We start from the raw sequence: 17500 nt of genomic DNA, 5'->3' as shown, positions 1-17500 counted from the left end.
AACAGGAAGTGCTACTCTCAAATTGGAGGGTGTGATTCTGTGAGAACCGTGTCTCAGCCAATCAGGGAGCTCTTATTTTAAGGGTAGGTATAAAAGGAGAGGGGCTGCTCTGCTAATGGTCAGACCGAGGGTGACATGTCAGTGTGTGAGTGAGTGAGTCAACGTGAGATTCTACTGTATATGAGTCAACAGCATAGCAGCCCAGCTCATGATCAAACTCCAGACTTACTCATGTTGACTGTCCATTTGATCTTAGGCTTTGAGCACATGTTTTCGATGAAGTAATGCATACTGTGTGTACAAATGTAATTTCTTGTAATGTATTCACCTAAGGTCGGAGAAGCAGACTGGTCACTGGAAGCTTGAAAATTTAATCTCCTGATCATAAGGTGGAGAAAGTGAGAAAGGCCATGAGAAAGGCAATTTCTACATCCATTTGTGACTAACTCAGGGCCATGTTTCACAATGATTGTGATTTAGACAGAGCCATGCTATTTTAAATGGAAAGTGCTTTTATGTTTGTATGATGTAGCCTAATGCTTATTCTCTGTACCCCTGTCTGAAATATGGAATATCTGATACCATAACTCCTTTATGGATTTGCCTGCTTAGGGATTGTTACCTGCTGAAATTTAAGATATTTGGGACCGTCAATGACTGTCCATTGTCAATGTTAAAAAAAACTAAAACTGTTAAATAAATGCATAAATCTGACGGAAATAATGCTTCACATGTGAAGTAGAAATGGTTTCAGTTATTATCTATAATTTTGAGTCTTTACATTACATTAGTGAGATGTCCATTATTCAGTTGTTTCAAATTGGTGTACTTGATTTCTGTTTTGTTATATATTACATAAATACATTTTACTTTTTCTGTGTTCTTGTTACATAGATTTATATATATGTTTTTGAACTTTACTTAAATCACCCAATGAACACCTATAATCACATTAAAAAGGCCTTATAATAGTGATTATTATGTATTATGAAATGATTATAATGAAATAAAATTATGAGAATTATAATACACTATGATCCTGGAAAAAAATATGGTAGTCAGTCAATGAAGTATTATAATACTTGACCCAATAAGTCATTAGAAAATGGTTCATAATATAAAGCATTATGCTTATTCATGAGTGCTTATAACTATACTTATACATCACTATAAGCACATTTGAAATTCATCATAAATGTGTTTATCTTGTATTATAGACATAAAGTGACCACCAATTGTTTATTATTGTAGTTGACATTTTAAAGATGCTTTATAATGTGCTATGATAGTTATAAAGCATTATGATTATTCATGAGTGCTTCTATCTATAATTATAGAGCGTTATAAGCAGATTATGACACGTTATATTTGTTTTTATATTGCATTATAGAGACATTTTTCATAGAAAGTGTTACAGACCTACTTTCTACCACAGAAAGAAAGACTGTTGACAGTATGTTTTGTAGTTTTTTTTTTGTTCAATGGGGACAAATGTAAGTACTGTGAGAACAAACCTATATTGTATTAAGGTGAAATAACATATTATAGGTGAATACAACCCAAATTAAATTATAGTTATGCTATTATAGCTACTACTAGAGGTGTGTTTTATAACTTTTATAACTTCAAGATGTAATGGTTTTGAAGATACAGTGTTTGGGACATGATGTGGGTTATGAACAAAACCATTGTTGACTCTCCTTTCTAGAAACATGACAGCAGAGTTTGTTAAGACAGCTTTTAATGATCTGTGTTTACATCCAGTGCCAAAGCACGATGTAAGGCGCAGTCAGGGAGTGGGGGTCAGGGTATTGGATGGGCAGAACTGTCCCAAGGGGTGTGTGTATGGTGAGATCACAAGGGGCCTCATGCCCAGGGGCCTCCTGGGGGGCCCTTAGTATTTTTTCATTCTGCTTTTGAACCAACATAGACTACTCTAAGCCTGAATTTGATGCCTTAAACCTTATTGTGTATGATCATGGTCACACAAACATATTTCAATATATATACAGTATTTCATTATTAGTGTTTTCTGAGTTAAGATTGTCACATCCTGTGAGGGAATCAACTGAAGATGGAACTAATTCAAGTAAGGGGGAAAACAGACACACATACATACATACATACATACATACATACATACATACATACATACATACATACGTACATGCATAAATAAATACATACATTCAGTACATACAGTACATGCATACATACAGTACATACACATACATACATACATACATGCATACGTACATACAGAAATAAATACATATATTCAATACATACAGTACATGCATACATACATACATACATACATACATACATACATACTGTACATACATACCTACAGTACATACAATACATAAATACATACATAAATACATACATATCCATTGTACAATTGTCAAATATCAAGATACTGGTTGGTGGGTTGACATAATGTTACACATAAACTGTTTTAGCTAGTGCAGTGTAGGCTGATTAAACCACAGCTTTACTGTGTGTTACTGTATGTGTTTGGAGGATTCATCTAACTTTGCGCGCACGCACACACACACACACACACACACACAAACTTAAAGACCTCTCTTTACATTCCTCATCCACTTCAGATGAATGTCTCCACAAACTAGCAGATCTAATTTCACTTTAGTGTTTCAGTGTCATCCGTCATGTTTGTGTGTCTTTGTGCTCCGCTGAAAATGGCCCTGTCTGAGATAAATAAACTGCTCTGATGGGAGGTAGAACCTGAGGTAAAAAGGCCAGCGGTGTGCCTTACTGAAAATTATAGTGTGGGGTATTGGTCCTAAATCTAAATCCATCTGAAGCCACACTACAATTATGTAATGATTTAGCACTTGTAGACATGTGGAAAGCGGTTCACATGATCTTGATCTAGATTTTCAAATCCTATCAAAGGAAATATTTGCGTGTATAAAATGCATAGACATAAGGACGTACGTAGTCTCTGTGACCTCACAGATAGGTTCTGAAGAGACTAAATGAAGCTCAAAGTGGGCAGCTAGGTGGCTGTCCTCAGCTAATTATTCAATTCAATTAAAAAAATGAATATTGTCAAATCACAACAGGGGTTATCTCAGGACATTTTACAGCTAGAGTAGGTCTAGACCACACTCTTTAATTTAAAAAGACACCCAAGAGCAAGCATTTGATGCAACAGTGAAAAGGAAATGCTTCCTTTAAACAGACAGAAACCTCTACAGACCCAGGCTGTTGGTGGGCGACCATCAGAGGTGGGTAGAGTAGCCAAACATTTTACTCAAGTAAAAGTACTGTTTACTCTTTCTCGAATCATAATGACTCAAGTAAAAGTAAAAGTATTCATCCATAATTACTTGAGTAAGAGTAAAAAGTACTTGATGAAAAAACTACTCTAGTAGTGAGTAACTGTTGAGTAACGTCTGATTTATTTCTTAACACAAGCATCATAAAAAAAAAAAAGACAAAATACAAAATAATCATTTTAGGCAAACTATGTTCATCCAATCAATAAAAAAATTAAAATTATTTTTAATTACAAAATAGCTTAAGTATAGACTTGTCACATTAAATTTGATGGATACTGCATGTGCAAAACATACTGTATGTAACCTAAAACAAACATCCACCTCTCCACAGCAAAAACTAAAACTACCGCTACGTCTCCCAGGTTAGATGTTGAGTTGTTGAACGCTCACATGTCCGTTTGTTTTGGTCGACACTGAAGACGCCGCCTAACGTAGCTGCTGTTTCCACTTTTCCTAAAGGTAACCATGCTTTACTATGAGGCCGGGGGGTTCCTCCACGTCTGTGTTGCCTTGCGCACGGTTAATCTTTGTTTTGCTACGACTGTAACTAACACGTCCTGCCCATAGATACACAGTCTTGGTCCCGCCGCTGAGAACGAGTATGGTCACCTGACTGCACAACGCCGTTTGATTGTGGAACACAGTCACGTGGTAGAGCCTTCAGCGGAAGACTCTCTCTCTGTCAAAATAAAACATTAAAATGAGACGTACGCTGGGGTAAATTGACGCGTAGAATACCAAGAGGTAAAAAAAAGTAACGAGCTCCTTGTAGCCTATGTAGCGGAGTAAGAGTACAGTTTCTTCTTCACTAATCTACTCAATATAAAGTAAAGTATAGTGATTTAAAACTACTCCTGAAGTGCAATTTTTTCAAAAACTTACTCAAGTAAATGTAACGGAGTAAATGTAACTCGTTACTACCCACCTCTGGCGACCATCTGCCGCTGCTGGTTGGGACACAGAGACACTGATACAGATATACAGAAATATGATTCATTATAATTTTAGCAGTTGGTGTGATTAACAGTGGCAATTAAATTAACAGTAAAGACAATAGAACTATGAATAGAAATAATAGTATTAGATGTGCAGGGCATAGCAGGGCATCAAGCAGGACCACGGAAGTAGCTGCAAACTCGATATAGGTGCCACCCCAATCCGAGGAAATGCGCAAGGCCAGATACCTGAATGCACATAGATGGAAAGAGATAGGGGCTCAATGTGTCAAAGGAAGTCCCCCGGCAATCTAAAACTATAGCAGCATAACTAAAAGCTGGTCCAAGGCAAACATGACCCAGCCTACAAATGGTTGGTACATGAATCATACAACTAACGTGTAATCCAAATATGGGCAAAGAGGGGGAGCATGGATGGAGCTAAGGCGGGCTGAATGAAGGCTACAGCGTCCTGTGACGGCAGCCGCCTGTCACTCAAAGTGGCACCCAGTTAATTATGCATAATTTAGGTTTATTATCGGGTGAGTTACGACAAACTTTGTACAGTTGTCATGAGGGGCGAAGTTATCTATAGAGAACAAAAGTGTACCAGGCTGTAAAGTTGGGCATTTTAACATGGTTGTTTGACTTCCTTGCCTCAAGTGGCTTTTTGATTAACTGCATTTTTTTGGCACTTATGCATTGGCTTCATTTTTCAGCACCAGTGGTTGGCGCTTGATCAAATGTAGCATAAACACAGGGGTTTTATTGTCAGTCAATAACTGAGCTAGACTTCTCGAGTTTGAAGTAGGAGGTCCCGTTGAATTTCAACAGGCAATGTTAGGGTACTGACAGTTGGAGCTTTCAAGGCCTGGATGGAAAAAAAAACAACGTCAAAAGTCCAAGCCTGTGGACATTAAAACTGAAGGACCGAAGTAAAACATAAATCTAGCATTTCAGTAACAAACATCCAATCACTATGCTCAGAATTCCATTCCAAATGCCAATAATGTTGAGCTGAAGGTACACTCTTGAAACCTGATAAAAACGTTCAGTTGGTTTAATCAGTTTACTTTCACACTCTGAATATTCAATTTGCAGTGACAAAATCTTCTGATTCACAACTCAGACTGAATAGAATTGAGTGAAACAATACCCTATACCCACTCTCCTCCACAAACCTATTTCCCGATCCTATTTGTGAACTCGGCAAATACTATAGTGCTCTTCTCTCATGCTTGTGGATCCAATCCGTCCAAACCCTATACAATAAATCTTACACTGTGAGAGATGTATTTTTTCCACACACATCTCCTCTTCTTCTTCTTGTGCATGCGTTGTTCTCTTTACTTTTGAATGTGTATTTTTTGTTTTTGTGTGTGGTTGTCTAATGTTGGCTGGTCTGATGTAATCTCACAATACAATGAGAACTGATGGGATGGGATGCGTTCCAGCCACACTTGGCTGTGTTTCAGAAGTGTTAAAAGCTGCAGGCGTCACAGTGGAGCGTTGCTCCATGCACATCTCTCATCAGCCAACCTCACTGTGATTACTTGTCTACTGCCAGTGGCTGATGCTCAGAAATCACTGCAGATCCCAGGCAAACACAATTACAGAAGGGGGGAAATCCAGAAACTCTGGTGCCAGCTGTGTGTTTGTGTGTGTGTGTGCATACGCTATATGTGTCGGGGTGTGTGTGAGGTCATTTTATTACATGCTTCCAGTGCCAGCCTGCCTCCCATCTCTGCCATCCAAGTTAGAAAAAGTACCTCTAGGTGCTGCCAGGAGTACCAGGGATAGATTAACAGAGTTGAAGAGAGCTGTGACGCACATGTGATGAAAGCTCAAAACACAAACACACACACACACACACACACACACACACACACAAGCAAGGAAAGGGCTCTCACTATGTCAGGTAGGTTGCCAAGTAGACAAAAAGTCAAACACTACCAGAAAAATAATCACAATGCATGCATGTTCATGTGCATGTTAATATATGTGTATGTGTGTGTGTGTGTGTGTGTGTGTGTGTGTGTGTGTGTGTGTGCGAGTGTGTGTGTGTGTGTGTGTGTGTGTGTGTGTGTACATGGTTGTTATTGTTTGCATCCCGAAAAAGTAATTAAGCCTTTTCCCTGAAGACAGACAAGGAGGAAGAAGGGAAACGTTAAAGCGGATCGGACAGGAAGAGAGGAAGTAAAAGGGTAGATAGGAGAGTAGAGGAGTCTCCCAGAACCAAAACAGAGATAAAGCAAAGCCTGTCTATGGAAAGCCTTCACTCCCTATTAAGCCCCATTGTAACAAAATGTGGTTGTAGTTACACCCAAAGTTCCACTGGAGGTGATTATGATCCAGGGCTAAATGAATGGGAGTCTATGGAGCTATTTGTCTCTTTCACCTGATTGTCGCTGAGAAATCTCCGATTTGATTGTACTTTTTGCAAGTTCAACATGGATTATACAGTTTCAATTTCTTACAGGTTGAGTTGTTGTTGCCCATAACCCAATGAATGCTGATTGGTCAGTGAAGGACTGATCATGACTGGAGAGCCCGCTTGATGGCATCCGAAATGGAACCAGAATGTCTGAGTGAATATTTCGGAGTGGTCTTTAAAACATTAGCAAACCTCGTTCTATCACGTATATTGACAGGGAGAGCCTAACCTGTCAGCTGTGTTGTTGATGCCTCGAGAGAAAATAGGAAGTGACTCAGAGCTCGCCGTGAAGCAGTATCTCCGGCCGTATGATGTGTATGATGTCACTGAGATTTTAAAAGACTTTTTAGAACAAAAAAAGCCACTTTAAAAAAAAAATCTAACATCTAGCAGGGTGTTTTGTCTTAGCCTCGACTTTAAATTACTAGACAAAAAATGACATCCTGAGAAAAGTGGATTTTGAGGGGTATGGTTCCATAGAGTCCCATTCATTCTGGCCTTTGAACACTTTCTTCGCTTATTAGAAATTCTGTGGATAAAGCTATCCAATGGGAGTGTGTTTAAAAAGAGGGAGTTCAGACTTGGCTTTGGCCTTATTTGCGTAATTAGACTGGGTTTATTTTTTTCAATTGTGTTCAAGCCTTTTGTCCTGTTAGTTTGGAGTTTGTCTTTACATCTGACTGATGGCTTATGGGGGAAGACATTAGCAGTTTTTTTTTTCCATGGTTGTTACAGCCTGGACCAAGGCTGTCTAAATTAGATCTGGTGTGTGGAAAATGGAATTCTCTATGGGAGTGACCTCCTCTCTTAATCTCCTATCCTTGTTTTTGTTTTTTACATTTTTAAATACTCTCAAACATTTGCTATAACATTATATATATATATATATATATATATATATATATATATATATATATATATTGGGCCGTAATTAATAGCAATAATAAAGTGACATTGTAGATGTTGAAAGTGCCCTCTGTGGTGTTAAAAGGCTTGCTTTCTCCCTTTTCACTTGGTCCTGTTTCCAACATTAACAGTGTTTTGTACTTTTAGTATAATGTTTCAGTTTATTTAATAAATTATCCTTTGATGTAAAGAAAATGGCTTATGCCTGTTTAGTTGGATTATTGGGTTCAAAATATTTGTGTTCTGGTTCTGCCTGTGATCATGGAGCACATGCAGGTTTGCCTTATTAGGTAGGTAACAGTAGTCTATATCGACGACGATTTATTTAGGGGATAGTTCAGGTGCCGGAAGATCCCCCGGATGTCCCTCATTTTCTGGATGTCCATCACCTTCCTCTTCCTTTGTGTTGGCGTTCTAACCTCCGGTGGATTTCTGAGGACTATGGTTACCTGGTCCTCAGGTCTCTGCAGGATAAATCCAGACAGCTAGCTAGACTATCTGTCCAATCTGAGTTTTCTGTTGCACGAATATAACTCAACATACACATGCTCCACCAAAACAAGTACCTTCCCGAGGCTATTTTGCAGAAGTGTGCCGTTGTTCTGTCTGGCACTACACAAAAAGCCGCGACCAAGTCAGACAGTTTCCAACAGTCGTCAGTCTAAATGGGAAGTTCACAGAAACACTTACATCCTGTTAGGTCCGATGGATTTATTAAACAACAGACTGTAGATGATCCCTAATCTGAACAGATTTAGTCTCTCTGACTTCTAAACGTCACTATCAGTCACACAACATGTGTTTTGTACAGAATAGTCCGTTAAATCAGACAAATAGCAATTAAAATCTCTCCAATTCTAAAACAATACAATGTTTATATAAAACCTCATAATGTGGTCGATTCTGCAACCAATCAGCTGTTAGATCAGCTGTTGTTTCCCATCATGCCCTGGGTCTTGCAGTCGGTGGAACGCAACTGCGGCAGTTACTCTTTCCCATGTGTGCATCAGACGTCTGAGGATCAAGTCAGACACAAATCTACCCAGCATGCATTGGGCGGCGATTCTGCACAGGGCTGACTCATCTTGAACAAGCCTTATGTCAGCAGTAACAGAGCTATCTGAATGTAAAGATAGTTTCCAGATCCAGAGTGTTAATGTTGCTTTTTCAGTTTAGCTGACCCTATAGTTAACCGTGCAGATGGTAGGTTCCAGTTAGCTGAGGCTGAGATGTTGAAGTGCTTTCAGGAAAAGGGAGAAAGAAAATAGGAGGTTGCAGCTTGCTGTAAGGATGCCATTGTTTTGGTTTGATGTTATTTTGCCTCAGTTTAATTTAAAGGTGCTCTAAGCCAGTGATTTCCAAAGTGGGGGTCGGGACCCACAGGGGGGTCGCGAGCCAGAGAGGGGGGGTCGCAAGTTGATTTCCAGAAATAAAATAAAAATTTAAAAACGATTAAAAATAACATATTTTAGCCATGATTTTAACACAAGATAAAACTGTTGTGTATGCACTTGCACCGTTACTTTGGGGGTCGTGGGCTGAAAGTTTTGGGAACCCCTGCTCTAAGCAATGTCACACGTTTTTTAAGCTAAAACATTTTTTGTCACAAACAGCATGTGCTGACTATCTGCTAGCTGCCTGTCCACAGAACACACTGTAAAAAACATCTCCTCGCTATCTGCTAGCTGCCTGTCCCCTGAACACACTGTAAAAAACATCTCCTCACTATCTGCTAGCTGCCTGTCCCCTGAACACACTGTAAAAAACATCTCACTATCTGCTAGCTGCCTGTCCACTGAACACACTGTAAAAAACATCTCCTCACTATCTGCTAGCTGCCTGTCCCCTGAACACACTTTAAAAAACATCTCACTATCTGCTAGCTGCCTGTCCCCAGAACACACTGTAAAAAACATCTCCTCGCTATCTGCTAGCTGTCTGTCCCCTGAACACACTGTAAAAAAACATCTCGTCATTATCTATGCAGATTTGCGCAACTCCAAATATTATTTTAAATCACGTCAAAAACAGTGTCTGTGGCATTCTTCTGAGCGAGCGGGGACGAGCTGTTACAGACCACAGTAAAGTTGGTTTCTTATTGGAAAGTTCAAACTCCATAGTAGACTTTTCAAATGTGTTGAATATCCAACGTTCAATATAAAACAAGCTTTACCACGGCCTGTCCCAGCGAGTCTGCTGCGGTGAGTGGTGAGCTCTGCATCCCGGCAAAGACCCCCCCCCCCAAAGCCTCTGAAAGTGAAGTCAGTTTCCCCAAGTGAAGTTTGAACACAAGTTTAATTTAAAGTTTGTAATGAATGTAATGTATGCTAAAGGCGAGTCAGCATCATCAACAGTGTGTCTATTACATTAGCCAAAAGTCAAATTGCTCCCTCGTGATTTGTAAGAACATTCCGCCCTTTGATTAGTTTTGATATTAGTAAAGACAATAACAGCATAATACAAAATATTACAAACTGCGTTCACGTTTCGGTGCCATTACGACAACAGTACTTGAGTGTTGTGGCCCAGGGCACATGAAATTGTTAATCCGGCCCTGAGGGGACGGGATGAGGAGGAGGAAGAGGAGGAGGAGGAGGAGGAGGAGGAGGAAGAGGAGGAGGAGGAGGAAGAGGAGGGGCGAGCTAGCCTCGTTTTGTTTAAAAATACTTTGAAAGTCAACAAGAAGTGCCGTCACCCAACATCACTTAGAGCACCTTTAAGTGTCCCTCTTTTAATCATTTCATTTTTAAATTTTAACGTTAAACAGGTTGCACTCCCATAGTTACATTAAATAAATAATTGAATAAAAATGTACATTGGTACGCAACATAGAAACTTAATTTAGACACAGCTAAACCACACAAACGATCAGACTAACAGACAAGGGGGGTAAACTAACCAAACATAAGTTGTCATCTTCTATTGTACAATGAGATATTACATGTGGATTTTACTGTTCGGGGATCACTTGAATTCCAGTTGCAACACCTTTTAATATCATATAGTCCTTTCCAAAACAAATCTATAACAGGGTTCCATACAGGAAGAAATCATTCATGTCTCCTTGGAGAACATGTGTAAGCCTTTCCAATGGGAGAAGTGAGATGTTATCCAGCCAATTTGAAACAGATGGTTTGACATTGTCCTAACGCTGTAGAATTGATAAGCGTGTACATTACCATTAAAGACTGAGGATTCTTTTATATCGTTTCAGTTCAGATGAGGCAGCATGTAGGCCTAAAATACATTGTAGGAGGAGAAGCTCAATAGGAGAATGTATTGTGGATGAAACTTGCTTTCAACCCCAAATTTATGAATTTTTCGACCCATCAAATGTTAATAGCCACATGCTTCTTACACCTTACACATACACCAGAACAATCTTTGCTCCTAAGATACAGACTAGTTTGCAATTTATGTATAGTCTTAAACTGAATTAACTGAATTTGATTTGTTATTCATTGTGATTCCCGGGTTTCAATATATGTCCCCTTGATTGAGTATGTTTTTTTTTTTTTGTGGTTATAAATACCACCGTTTTTTCATTTCTCAAGCTTCCTGTGCAGCCCTGTGTAGAAGTTCCCAGTGCTCCACCACCTCATCCGCCTTTGCATGAGGTGGTGGAGTGACACGCAGACATCACTTGACTGACAGGTCAAGAAACAGGAGCAGTCAGATGATCAGACATGGCGGAGGTCAACCCCCCAAGAGGGTGGCTGTGATCTTAATCTTGTGCGAATTGGCCATGTCTGTAATTTGTAAAGTAAAATTTACCCCGCAAATGATCTACCATGTTTTGCTGAACACCGATTTTCCTTTAATAATCCACACTTCTGTATTTTGGTGGGGTCAGAAGTTATTTTTTTTAATTTTATTAAAGATGTTTTGGGCATTTCAGCCTTTACAGCTAGATATGAAAGGGGAGAGAGAGCGGAAAACATCACAGGTTGGACTCAAACCCTGGACCTTCTGCATCAAGGCATACACCTCTATGTATGTGCGCCTGCTCTACCAGATGAAGTAACCCGGCCATGTATGTTTTTTTTTGTTATTTTTCTATGTTTTTGTTTCCTGCGCGCCTTTTTGTCTCTCGCGAAGACAGATATGGGATTGCTGGGGGCTGTGAATGCCACCTTTCATGGCCTACCTGGTCTGGACCACAGCCCGTCCAGAGACCTCCGTCCCTGAGTCGCCCCCTCATCCGAGGGCTGAGGGGGGATGGTGTTGGTGCTGATGGTAGGGGACTCTGGTAACCTCTACCGGGCCTGGCTCAAAAAGATAAGGAACCCTGACTCAAGTGTGGCGGCCTCGACCTTGCCGTCCTTTACACAACTCTTGGGGTACAGATATGTCAGTAAATTTGAGTAAAAGCATTCTTCACCTATTCTGGAACTCAGATTTGGGGGGGGGGTCATTTCTAAATCACACAAAGCCCCAGATGTTACTTTTCCCATGCGAATAGGGCTTAAGTTAAAATGAAAACCATAGAAAAATGTCCTTGTTGAAATTAATTTTGCCAAAAGTAAGTGTAAAAAGTTCTTCCCCAGTTTTGCGATACACACTCATTTAGCAGTCGCTTCGGACTCGGCTTGTCAACAAATGAAGAGACGACTAAACTTCTGTTGGTAAGGACAGATGCTGAAATCATCAGACAAATTCAAGGAACGGCAGGAGACTCTGCTGTTTATAACCAAATTACAAACCTGATCCGTGTTATCTTCCTCATGTCAAACAGGGCCTTGTTTTATCAGTTTATTTTATAATGTGTAGATAGATCTTTGAAAATACATGTTTGTGTTATGAAATAAACAATACCTATACAAGTAATTATGTCTCCTGTTGGTTTGCCCTCCTATGGACACAAAAAAAAACAGATATTCCAATATATTCAAACCTTTGTGTTGTGTCCCGATCGGCATCCCGACTGGGACACCCGCCCAACAAGAGCCTGGGTCTGTCCGAGGTTTCTGCCAAAAAGGACATTTTTCCTCACCACTGTTGCACCGAATGCTTGCTCTTGAGGGAATTGTTGGGTCTTGTGAATTATAGAGTGTGGCCTTGACCAACTCAATCTGTAGGGTGTGTTGAAATACCTCTTGTCATGGATTGACAAGTGAAGGAGTTTAAGTCCTGGGGTCTTGTTGCGAGTGAGGGGACTAGGGACGTGAGATTGGTCGGAGAATCGGACAGCTGGTGCGGTATTACATTCTGTTTATCGCACCGTTGTGACGAAAAGAGAGCTGACCAGAAGGCAAAGCTCTCGATCTACCGGCAATTTCGTTCCTACCTCACCTATGGTCATGAAGGCTGGTCATGACCGAAAGAACAAGATCCAGGGTACAAGCGGCCGAAATGGGTTTCCTCAGGAGGGTGGCTGGCGTCTCCCTTAGAGATAGGGTGAGAAGCACAGTCATCCGAGAGGAGCTCGGAGTAAGCCGCTGCTCCTTCGCGTCGAAAGGAGCCAGTTGAGGTGGTTCGGATACTGGTAAGATGCCTCCTGGCGCCTCCCTAGGGAGGTGTTCCAGGCACGTCCAGCTGGGAGGAGGCCCCGGGGAAGACCTAGGACTAGGTGGAGATTATATCTCCAACCTGGCCTGGGAACCCTCGGAGTCCCCAGTCGGAGCTGGTTGATGTGGCTCGAAAAGGAAGTTTGGGGCCCCCTACTGGAGCTGCTGCCCCCGCGACCCGACACCGGATAAGCGGTCGAAGATGGATGGATGGATGGATGGATTGATACTATGACTTAAAGTGAATTGAAATTAAATTGAATTGTTGTTTTAGAAGGCATTTTTAAATGTCATCATGGGCCAATTGTGACAGCCCTTCTTGTGACCATAATGACTTGAAATAAGTCCAAAAGGTTAACAGATGGGAGTTGGGAGCTGGTATAGACAGTCGGATTGTCTGACTGCTTGTCTTCATTGATCTGTTGGACTCTGATGTAGAGACGCTAATTCTAGGGCTGGGACGATATGCTTTTTGTTCCAATTTGATTCTTTCACAATACATGGGTGCTGATTTGATTTGAATTGCATTTACTGTGATTCTAGAACTATTACGATTAGATAGTTTTGAGTATTGCGGTTCCTCTTTTCCTTCTTTAACAAAAACAACAGTAAAATGATACACTTCTAGAGGAAACTAATTGTATTCTTGAAAAAATGCACATCACATGTAAGTCAGTCAGTCTGGCATTTATTTTATTTGTAAAGAAGAACATAACAGGGATTTTCTGCATTTTCTGCTCTTGCTCTTTTGATGGAAACGGATATGATGTGGTTGCCGTCGGCGGTACCATATAAACAGAAAATATTGAGCTGAATCGTTGGTAAAACATTATCAATATAGGGGAAAGAATCTGATTTAAACCCTCATGTTGTCCTTGGGTGAAATCGACCCATTTTTAATTACCTCAAAAAACATTCATTGATTCCACACAACGCTTTTCCACACAATTGCAAGTACAAATCTCTACTTTCATTAATTTTGGGCTGTCTTAGCCTAGCATTTGAAAACAAATTGAAGTGGTTTCCAAATAGTATTGAGTAAAAGTGGAGATATTCCAGTCTGTGATTATCCATCAACATCCATTCCTTTAATTTTAGTCTAAATAATTCCTAATTTCTGCTTTTCTAACTCAAACATTAGGTATCATTTCCCATAAATGAGGTTTATTGACCATAAATTCCAAAATTACTGTAAAACTAAAGTTAATAAGTTAGTGTTACGTAGTGTTGAAAACGTCAAAAAAGTGACAAATATTGAACAAATATGGGACAAAAATGTAAGAAAAAGTAAAAAACATTGATAAAAAGCGCCAATAAAAGTGTTGATTTTTAATTTTGACGGGAAGACAACACAAGGGTTAAAAATCACGCAAAGATAATCATGGTACATACAGTTTTCTTGTTATCACCCCTATGGCTAATGCCCAAGTTGTGACAGAGCGGGATCATCCTTTAATCCTCCATCTTTTTGAAGTAATCAACATTTTTGTTTCATGTCTTGTCACATTTTGCTTCCCTCTAATTAATGACTGATATTATACAACAGCCATTCAACCTACTGATTGTCCACACAAGCTGATCAAAGTTCTTGGTTGTATTTTTTATTTTAAAATGCTTTTTCAGCCTTGGGGGAGCAATCAGTGTAGTAGAGGGTGACAATTTTTTAATAAATATGAAAGTACACAGTGTCATTATTGAATCATAGAGACAAGGGGGAGTTAAGGCTATAATAGGCCCATGTGTGTGGTTAACTCAGCTGCAAAATGCAGTAATAGATGGCTATCTTTGATCGCTATCAAAACGGAAACTCCTGCGTTGTTTGCGACGCCACCTGGGGAAACTAAGTGGTGTGATAGCCGACTGTTAGAAAGCATGTAGCTTAGTTAGGTAGTAGTCGGATGAGTCGGGTCCATTCATGATGTAGATGGAATAAGACGTGGAAAAAGGTGCGTTAACAACAACAATGCAGGATACTATTTTAAAAATCAGGTAGTCCAGACTCCAATACGTTGGAATAAAAAAAGAAACAGGCAACATGGGGTCAACAGAGTCTGATAACTTGCTTAGACAACTTAAGGAACGAAACGGGAGCAGGACAGCATCAGGTAGTCTTTTTTTTTGGGGGGGGGGGGGGGCAGTCACGTGATCGGGAAATCGGAAAAGTATCAGGAAAATATACCGGGCTCGGGATGGCATGTCACCCTCTAGTTCCCGGTAGTTTATAACTGAAACTTTTCCATGACTGCTCACGAAAAACACCTTTCTCGGTCACGGTTTAGATTTGAGTGTGTGAGTGACCCTAAAATATACGCACTTCCCTTACAGCCTATTTGATGTTTTAATGGGCCAAATCCAAAAACAGTGGAAAGAGAGGACGATAAAAGCATGTGAAACTAAAATGAGTCTCCATTTTAAGCATGAGTACATGCTAAAGATAACGTGGGTTTTTTCTTATGAAAACATACATGCATAGATACTCTCGTACTGTGTGGTCCATGCTGCACTCCTAGAATGGACACTTTTCCTGTTTTTTCAATCCTGTTTTTGGCTTGGATCTTGCCAAACTGCGCTGTATTAAACTCAGTTATGCGGGCACACAGGGAAATGCTCTTGTGTGTATGGCAGGGGACCAGCAGTGTGTCAGGAGCTGCAGAATGTGTGTGGAAGCAGCCCAGATTAACAGGTGTCTGTTTGACGCTTTATAGAGCTCCACCTGGCCAGCAGGAATTTTAACTGGCTGACTGACTCATCCTTACTGACCTACCTGTCCTCCCTTTGTGGTCCTGACACATGTACACTGCAGTCACACAGCAGTGTGTATATCTGTTCCTGTGGGAAACATTTATGTCATCAGAATGACATTTTTGCTGAGTGAGGTCATTTTACTCGTGGTGCTGATGTGGGAAATGCATTAGGTTTTAAGATCCAAGGTTCAGTTTTTTATTTTGATATTTTTGGCCTGTATTTCAAGTTCGTTAGGTGCCCTTGTTCACACTGTGCCCTTAAAGTTAACAAATACAAATCATTTTTTTGTAGGAACATGCACCATGGATGTATTTAATTTAACAGAGCACTCTCCTAAACACAACACCGTTCTAAGTGTCTGACAACATTTTTTTATGAGGAGTTATGAGGAGTTCGACCTTTCTGTTAAAGAGTAAGATCCTTTTTCGAACATAAAAACATCCGCAATATTAATTTATTCAACTTCATTCAAAGGCAAGAGAAACAAAATTAAACTATGAAAAGTCGTTTTGGGTCATCTTTCCACTTTTCCAACCATCACAACTCTAGTTTTGGTTGAAATAAGCACACAGTTGACCAATTTAGATGTGAAAATACGTTGGCTCTATACACGTTGAAAGGATTGCTTTTTTAAATGGAGTCTGGTGGGCTAGCGACCTTAGATCTGTTTCTGGTTAAACATAAAGGTCTTGAAGAGGTTTTATCTCTGTAGGGATGTTGTCAGACTTCAGCCTTTCAGTGGCAACTAAAGCACTTTTAGTGGACCACATTGATGATGTACAACACATAGGGTTAGATTGCAGCCCAGCCTGTGGCTGCCAGTTACTGTGTTCATGCCTAATACTGGACCAATATCAAAGATTGTTGTTCCCATCAGTCACTTAGACACAAAAAAATGAGAAAACAGGGTCCAGGTTGTAGTTACCCTTTAAGACGGCACTCACTACAGACTTTTAAAGACGTAATGTCCATCAATATCAAAATTATTTGCCACAGTTAGGGTGGCCAAAGGGGGGGTCCAAGGCTCAGTGTTTGGTTTGCGATTAATCAAATAATACCTGCCACAATTACCCAGACCCCAAAGTGACATCCTCACCATGTTTGTTTTGCCCATCAGTTCAAACCTCAGAGTGTTTAATTAATTAGAATCATCCAATAGTCCTCTGACATTTCATATAGCGCAACCAGGGGGTCAGTGGTCAGCTTGGGCAGCTTTTTCTTTTCTCTCTTACAAGATCTACTGCATATGAAACTTCATAATTCATATGCAAGTGTGAATCTGATGTTTATCCATAAATTGGGACACCTGTCAAGATCTTGCATCAAGTAAAAATCCAACTTATGGGGTGGCGATGGCGCAGTGATTATGACATATGCCTTTGGTGTGGGAGATCTGGGATTGATTCCCACTGCAATAAGCTCCAAACAGCTCTATTGTAGTCCAGCCTTTACTTCCGCGACAAACACGTGTCACTTTGTAACAGACGTTATAATGCTCGCCTAGCTGCTAGCGTGGCACGCCCTCAAACTCTGTTTCTGACTGGCTAGTAGTCCTTACCTAGGTACTGCGCATCTGCACTTCCCAACAAAGATGGAACAGAAGTGCGATGCCTCACTCTGTTGCTAAAACAGAGAGCTCAACACACAGGGTGAAAAGAGGAG

At 40.2% G+C, this 17500-nt stretch overlaps 1 long non-coding RNA gene across 1 annotated transcript in view; it reads left to right on the top strand.

Moving 5' to 3' along the window:
• Positions 1 to 17484, top strand: part of LOC116695381 (uncharacterized) — a 21004-nt gene extending 3520 nt beyond the window's left edge. The window contains exons 2-3 of the long non-coding RNA XR_004333442.1: positions 2420 to 2425; positions 17471 to 17484. This is a non-coding gene — a long non-coding RNA (uncharacterized LOC116695381). The remainder of the gene's footprint in view (positions 1 to 2419; positions 2426 to 17470) is intronic.
• Positions 17485 to 17500: the final 16 nt, after the last annotated feature.

This window comes from Etheostoma spectabile, chromosome 9, assembly GCF_008692095.1.
Source record: "Etheostoma spectabile isolate EspeVRDwgs_2016 chromosome 9, UIUC_Espe_1.0, whole genome shotgun sequence".
NCBI classification, from domain to species: Eukaryota; Metazoa; Chordata; class Actinopteri; order Perciformes; family Percidae; genus Etheostoma; species Etheostoma spectabile.
Note: the sequence above shows the minus strand (reverse complement) of the source record. Positions and strands in the feature narration are given on the sequence as shown.